The 7,631-nt window shown below is 35.5% G+C and overlaps 1 protein-coding gene across 3 annotated transcripts in view; it reads left to right on the top strand.

Annotated features, from left to right (window-relative positions):
* PARG (poly(ADP-ribose) glycohydrolase) overlaps positions 1–7,631 on the top strand; it is a 118,561-nt gene that overhangs the window by 40,560 nt on the left and 70,370 nt on the right. The window lies entirely within an intron of this gene.

The following is a 7,631-nucleotide window of genomic DNA, read 5'->3' as shown; positions in this document are numbered from 1 at the left end:
ATGGTGGGGAGCACTTGTGGGGAGAAGCACTGGGTGTTATATGGAAACCAATTTGACAATAAACTATTATAAAAAAAATAAATATTAAACTATACTACTTACTGATACACAGGCCGAAGTAGTGAATGTACTGATATCCCCAATTACTTCAAAATGCATTTATAAATGGATTGATGGAGTAATAGTAAAATATAGAAAAGTAAATATAGAAAAACGTAATTATAGAAACTACTCAGTATATGGGTATTCAGTGTATGGTTATTTGAACTTTGCTGTTTGGTTTTTGTGTTTTAGAGTAAGTGGGAGTGGGGGGTGCAGGGGAAGAGGGAGACAGAATGTGGATCTGAAGCAGGCTCCATGCTCACTGCTGAGCTGGACAGAGGGCTTGATCCCATGACCCTGGGATCATGACCTGATCCAAAACCGAGAGTTGGATGCTTAACCGACTGAGCCACCCAAGCGCCCTTTTGCTGTATTTTTAAATTTTTCATTTAATGTTCAGAAAAATAGTAACTATTGATAGGGAATTATATATCTGAACTATGGAATACTGTGTAGCATTTATCATTCTAATACATGGAAAGGCTTCAATGGCTTTCTCTTTTGGCAAAAAAACAAGCTGCAGAAAAATATAGTGTACCATTTAGTAAAATATTAACAAAGTTGAACAGTTGTTTTAATTTCAGAGTCATAGGATTATGAGGTTTTTCCTCTTCGGATTTTGGGGTGTGATATACTTTTAATTTTGAAAAATTACTTAATAAAATGTAATAGGTTAGATCTTATGTATAAAAATCTTTTCTTTCTTTCTTTTTTCTTTTTAAATGTTTAGTTATGAAGGAGAGACAGAGCATGAACAGGGGAAGGGCAGGGAGAGAGAGGGAGACACAGAATCTGAAGCAGGCTCAAGGCTCTGAGCTGTCAGCACAGAGCCTGATGCGGGGCTCAAACCCATGAACCATGACATCATGACCTGAGCCAAAGTTGCATGCTTAACCAACTTAGCCACTCAGCTGCCCCTAAAAATTTCTTCGGACATTTTCATTAGAGCAGATTATTAGTAGCTTCAGAATTTTACTGGGATCTAACTAGGTTGAACCAATAGATAAAATGGAATGACTTAAGATGTTTATTATGTTCACTGATTTGTGACTGGTCACTTTTTAAAAGTTGTTTGCTATGAACTGTTTGAAGAAGTATATTTATGGAAACTTCCTCCTTTAGTAAAATTATGGTAGTGCTCTGATTTTATCAGCTACAGATTTCACTTATTCTCTCAACATTCAGTAGTCATTATTTATTTAATACTTTCTGAGTGCTAGATGCTGTACTTAGTCATGTATGATATGTCTGTAGTATTAGAGCACAATTCATAGATTTAGTTGGTCAAGTATTCTAAGAAGAAATAAGTAAACATCTCTTATTTGCATTCTTCTGGATACTTAAATATTCATAATGTTTTGACATCTGGCAAATCAGTTACTCTATTTTAGTAGTTTGTCCATGTTTCTTTCTGCTAAAGAATAGCTTTTCCCCAGTCACTATGATGAGTTTACAGTATGACTCATGACTGTCCTTCAGGGTTAGGGCTGACCTATTGAGGGGGTCACAGAAAGAGCATAGAGCTTTCTGCTGTGAGACTCATGAGATCAGTGATCATGTCTGTTATTGTTTACTGTTCTGTCTTCGTTCTTGGCACAGAGTCTGGCACATAATAAATACTCAAAATATTTGTTTATTGGCCAGTTGAATTAACAGACAGATTTATGGTTTAAAGAGAAGAGGTGAGCTAAATAGTTATTATAATTTTGAAACTCATTGTGTCAGTTTTGAATGAGACATGCATAATGGATTTGTGGCACTAGAGAAAATACAGTACACATACATTCACATGCAGAAACACTTGCTACAAATAATTATCTATGCAGACTGTCCAATAGAGGGCAGGGCTTTATTTTGGAGAAAATTTAATGAAGCTCTCCTTTTTACTATCTTATGTTTATTTTCCTTATAATCATCATTACCATTATTATAAATAAACATTATATATGATGTATTATAACTGTTATTTATTGTTTACGGTTTTTGTTACTCTGGAAGTGAAGAAATTATTTACATTTTAATTTTTTAATTGAAAAAAATTTTTAATGTTTACTTCTGAAAGAGAGACAAAACGTGAACAGGGGAGGGCAGAGTGAGAGGGAGACACAGAGCAGGCTTCAGGTTTTGAGCTGTCAGCACAGAGCCTGACACAGGGCTTGAACCCATGAACCGTGAGATCATCACCTGAGCCGAAATCAGATGCTTAACCGACTGGGCCACACAAGTGCCCCAAAAGTATTTACATTTTAAAAACCTTTCACTACTTGTATCTTTATTTGCATTGTACAGATTAACAATAAATAATTTGTAAAAGGTAACATTTCATAAAAATAATATGTGAGAGGGCTTGAGATCAAGGTGACTTTTTAAATTATGCATTCTATCTCAGGCATTAGTTGGGTTGGTTATGTTCTCGAATAACGTTTTTTATGTCCTCGTTTCTGTTTCCAAAGCGGCATTAGACATAGCTCTGTAGTGTTGACAGTTGTGAAGAAGTCCAGTGCAAAAACACTTTATCAGATAAATAAATGATATTTTAAAGCTTGTGACAGTCAGCAAAGCATGGCAGCAACTATTCATATGTCAATTTTAAAAGACAAGGACAGGTGCCCAAAGGAAAAGCAGTTGTCAGCCCATTTAGACACATAAGGTTAAATGTCTTTAATTTAAAAATGTTTGGGTAGACCTTTAGACAGTTCTTCCCATTCTTCCTGTTTAATACAGCTAAAAACCCTAGACAGAAGAAGACTCTGGGGCACCCGGGTGGCTCAGTCAGTTAGGCGTCTGACTTTGGCTCAGGTCATAATCTTGTGGTTCAGGAGTTCAAGCCCCGAATCAGGCTCTGTGCTGACAGCTCAGAGCCTGGAGCCTGCTTTAGATTCTGTGTCTCCCTCTCTTTCTCCTCTGTTGATACTCTGTCTCTCTCTCTCTCTCAATAAAAAATAAAACATTAAAAAAGTTTTTTTTATAAACATAAGAAGACTCTGAAGGATGGAGAGAAGACTTACCAGCAAGGGTCTGTGGTATCCTAGAAAAGACTCAGTAGGGGCCTGGTGGAGAGGTTGAACTCTCACCACCAACCCAGTGGTACAAGATGCCTCCCCCACTCCTCTCCAAGTAGAGGACCTGAGTTTCAACTCTGAACTGGCAGGAATGAGATGGCTCTTGCCTTCCCCTTTTACAGAAGGCCTGCTAAAACAAGATGTAAGTAAGATTCAGAATCTCATAATACTCAGGGTATCCAGATTTCAACCAAAAATGACTCCTCACCAAGAATGGGGAAAATCTGAGTTGAAATGAGAAAAGACAATCAATAGATACCTACCCTAATATAAAATAGATATTGGAAGTATCTGACAAGATTTCATTTATTTATTTATTTTTAAATGTTTATTTTCAAGACAGAGAGCAAGAGAGACAGATAGACAAATAGACAGACATAATGTGAGCGAGGGAGGGGCAGAGAGAAAGGGTAATACAGAATCCGAAGTTGGCTCTAGGCTCTGAGCTGTCAGCACAGAGCCTAACCCAGGGCTCAAACCCATGAACCTTGAGATTATGACCTGGGCCTTACTTAGTTGGACACTTAACTGACTGAGCCACCCAGGCACTGCTACATTATCTGATAAGATTTTAAAGCAGCCATCACAAAAGGCTTAAATGAGCAATTACAGACCTACTTGAAGCAATAAAAAATAGTTCTAACAAAGAAATAGTGACTATAAAGAAAAACCAAATGGAAATTTTGGAACTGAAAAATATAATAACTGAAATTTAAATAATGCAATGGATGAGCTCAAAAGAGAAATGGGATGACAGAAGAAACAAATGCTGAACTTGAAAAAGAACAACAGAATTACTCATTTTGAACAACAGAAAGGAAATTGGGTAAAAAACAGTTTAAGGACCTTTAGGACTATAACAATAGATCTAATGTGCATGTCATTTTTAGTACCAGAAGAAGAGAAAGAGACAAGGCCGAAAAAAAAATAGAAGAATTAGTAGCTAAAAACTAGAAATAATAGCTGAAAATTTTCCAAGTTTTACAAGACATAAATTTACATTTTGAAGAAGCCAAGTGAACCCCAAATAGGCTAAACCCCAAGAAACCCATGCGAAGACTTCTTGAAAGACAAAGAAAACATTTTGAAAGCATTAGGAGAGAAATAACACATTACCTGTAGGAGAAAAACAATTTGAATGATAGTGGATTTCTTATCAGGAAACATTGAGACCGAAAGGAAGTGATAAAATATTTTCAAAGGAACAAAAGGAAAGAACTGTCAACCCACAATTCTGTGTCCAATGAAAATATTCTTCAGGTATACAGGGGGAAACCATGATGTTCAGATGAAGGAAAAGGGAGAGACTTTGTCATTAGTAGACCTATTCTGAAAGAATGTCTAATGGAATTTCTTGAAACAGAAAAAAAATGATGCAAGATGAAATTTTGAAACCTCAGGAAGGAAGGAAGGAAGAACAACAGAAAGAGTAAACATGTAGTCATTATAATAGACTTTTCGGCTTGAGTGTTTTAAATTGTGTTTGACATTTTCTCTTTAACCGTTTTTCAAAAATTATAATATGATCTAATGTGGTTCTCAGTGTATGCAGGGAAATTTGAAGACAATTATAAATGGGAGAGGATAAAGGGACTTGAACAAAGGTAAAATTTTTATACTGGCATTGGTAAGATGTTGACAGTAATAAACTGTCATAAGTTATATATAATGTAATACCTAGAACAGCCAATAAAATAATATTCAAACAGATGTACTAAAAAATATTTTAGAAAAATAAAAATGGAGTTCTAAAATATGTTTAAGTAGCCCACAGGAAGGAAGGAAAAAGAACAGATAAAAGAAATAGAAAATTAAAATGAAATGAATATTTTCTAAATTAAATGTAAACTAAATGGTCTAAATATACCAGTTCAAAGAGATTTATAAAGTGGAAGCAGTCAGTTAAGTATCCGATTCTTGATTTCAGCTCAGGTCATGATCTCATGGTTCATGGGATTGAGCTCCACATTAGGCTCTGCTGATGGGTTAGAGCCTGCTTGGGATTCTTTCTGTCTCCCTTTCTCAGTCCTTCTCCTGCTCATACTGTCTCTCAAATAAACCTTTTTTTTTTTTTTTTTAATGTTTATATTGTTGAGACAGAGAGAGACAGAGCATGAATGGGGGACGGGCAGAGAGAGAGAGAGGGAGACACAGAATCTGAAGCAGGCTCCAGGCTCTGAGCTGTCAGCACAGGACCCGATGTAGGGCTTGAACCCACGAATGTGAGATCATGACCTGAGCCTAAGTCGGAAGCTTAGCCAACTGAGCCACCCAGGCACCCCTCAAATAAACGTTTAAAAAAAAAAAGAGATTTACAAAGTGAATTTAAAAAGATGCACTATGTGTTTATAAGAAATCATTTCAGACATAATGATACAGGCAAGTTGAAAGTAGCTTTACTTGTGACAGCCAGCCTCAAACTGGAAACAACCAAAATGTCCCTCAGTGAGTGGATGGTTAAACAAATTGTAGTATATTCATATCATGGAATACTACTTAGCAATTAGGAGGGATTAACCATTGATATTGATATCATCTTCAGTTGATCTCAAGGGCATTATGCTGGATGAAAAATTCAATCTTAGAACAACATATACTATTTGATTCCATTTATATAACATGTCAGAATGATAGAGGTGGAAAACAGATTAGTGATTGGTAGGGCTTATGAATGGTTGTAGGAAGCGGGGTGGAGGGTGACTAAATGGGTAGCAGGAGAGAGAGATTGTAATGAAAAAGTTTTGTGTCTTGATTTTGGTGTTGGTTATAGAAATGTACATGTGATAAAAAAATAGCAAAGAATGATACACACTGTACCAGTATTAATTTCTGTTTTTTGATATATTGTTACAGTTATGTCAAATTAACCATTAAGGGAAACAGGGTCAAGGGTAAACTGGACATCTCTATACTATTTTTGCAACTTCCTATGAATCCATAATTATTTCAAAATGTTTTAAAAAGCAAAAGGATGAACTATAAGTATGAAAAGTGAATTTTTAAACAAATGTGTTAATGTTTTCTGCATTTTCAGGCAAAGGAAAGCAAGTATTTTTAATATGTATCTCTAAAATAGTAGGATGACTTCTATGACTGTATTTTTTTCAATTTAGTTTTTTTATTACAATTAAAGAGATTTCTAATGAAGAAGCAATCATTTAACCACTTCAAACTCTACCTTTAAAAAAAAAAATGTGATAACTCCCCGTTATAGAAGATTAGGATTTAGCTATCATTCACTTCCCCGTTCACCATTAACATAAGCATTATTTCGACTTCTCATTTCCCACTGTAGTTATATTCATTTCAGTTAAGATCGATATGATTGCTTTTCTACTGTTGCACAATTTTTCCCCAGAATTAATAATTGTGTTGTGTTATTCACTTAGTTTTTTATATATCTGTGATTAATTGAATTCCAAATTTACTGAATTGTAAATATCTTTCTGTTTCTTCTGAATATTAATTTTTCCACTGTCCCAATTTAAAGAGGGTGGTAACTATAGATTGAATTTTAGAGCGTTGGTATAAAGAAAATTCTTAGTGTTAGAAATTCCCCATGAAACCAGAGTAAAGTAAATTGTTACTTTTTCTGTTTACACACATACCTTGTGCAGCTGCAGATAGACAAATATTCTTTTATTCTAGCTTATAGTAAAGAAAATCTGTAGATTTGTGAAGAGTCTGTATTCTCAGTAATCCCATGGTCACAGAGAAATGGGGAGAGCAATGGAGTAGAGGTGAGAACACTTGGGTTCTAGGTTTTTGTTTTTTTTTTTAGAATTTATTTATTTATTTTAATTTATTGTTGATACAGAGAGAGACAGAGCATGAGAGGGGGAGGGGCAGAGAGAGAAGGAGATACAGAATCTGAAGCAGGCTCCAGGCTCTGAGCTAGCTGTCAGCACAGAGCCTGACGCGGGGCTTGAACCCACGAATGTGAGATCTGACCTGAGCCGAAGCCAGAGACTTAACCAACTGAGCCACCCAGGCACCCGGGTTCTAGTTTTGATTTAATTACTAATTGACAGTTTCAGGCTAGGGTAATCAGGTAACCTCCTTGGCCTCAGTTTTCTTTTCTCCACAATAATCACAGAATCAGACTAGATAATAACTGAGACTTCCTTTAGTTCAAATGTAATTTTAAGTAGATACATTTTACTTTAATCTTGACTGTTAACAAATTAGTTAATTTCTAAATGGTTAGTTGGTTAATTCCAAATTGGTTAATTTCCAAATTAACAGAATTGTCATTTTTAGTACTTTTAAAGACATACCCTGATTTTTTAGAGAGAAATTAGATTAAAAGACCTAATTTCTTTTTTTTTAATAGTTTATTGTCAAATTGGTTTCCATATAACACCCAGTGTTTCTCCCCACAAGTGTCCCCCACCATGACCATCACCCTCCTCCCCCTCCCCCTTCAGTCCATAGTTCATTTTCAGTATTCAGTAGTCTCCCTTGATC

This window comes from Suricata suricatta, chromosome 2 (assembly GCF_006229205.1).
Source record: "Suricata suricatta isolate VVHF042 chromosome 2, meerkat_22Aug2017_6uvM2_HiC, whole genome shotgun sequence".
In the NCBI taxonomy this organism is placed as follows: domain Eukaryota; kingdom Metazoa; phylum Chordata; class Mammalia; order Carnivora; family Herpestidae; genus Suricata; species Suricata suricatta.
The sequence above is the reverse complement of the archived record's forward strand: the minus strand, read 5'-3'. Positions and strand labels throughout refer to the sequence as shown.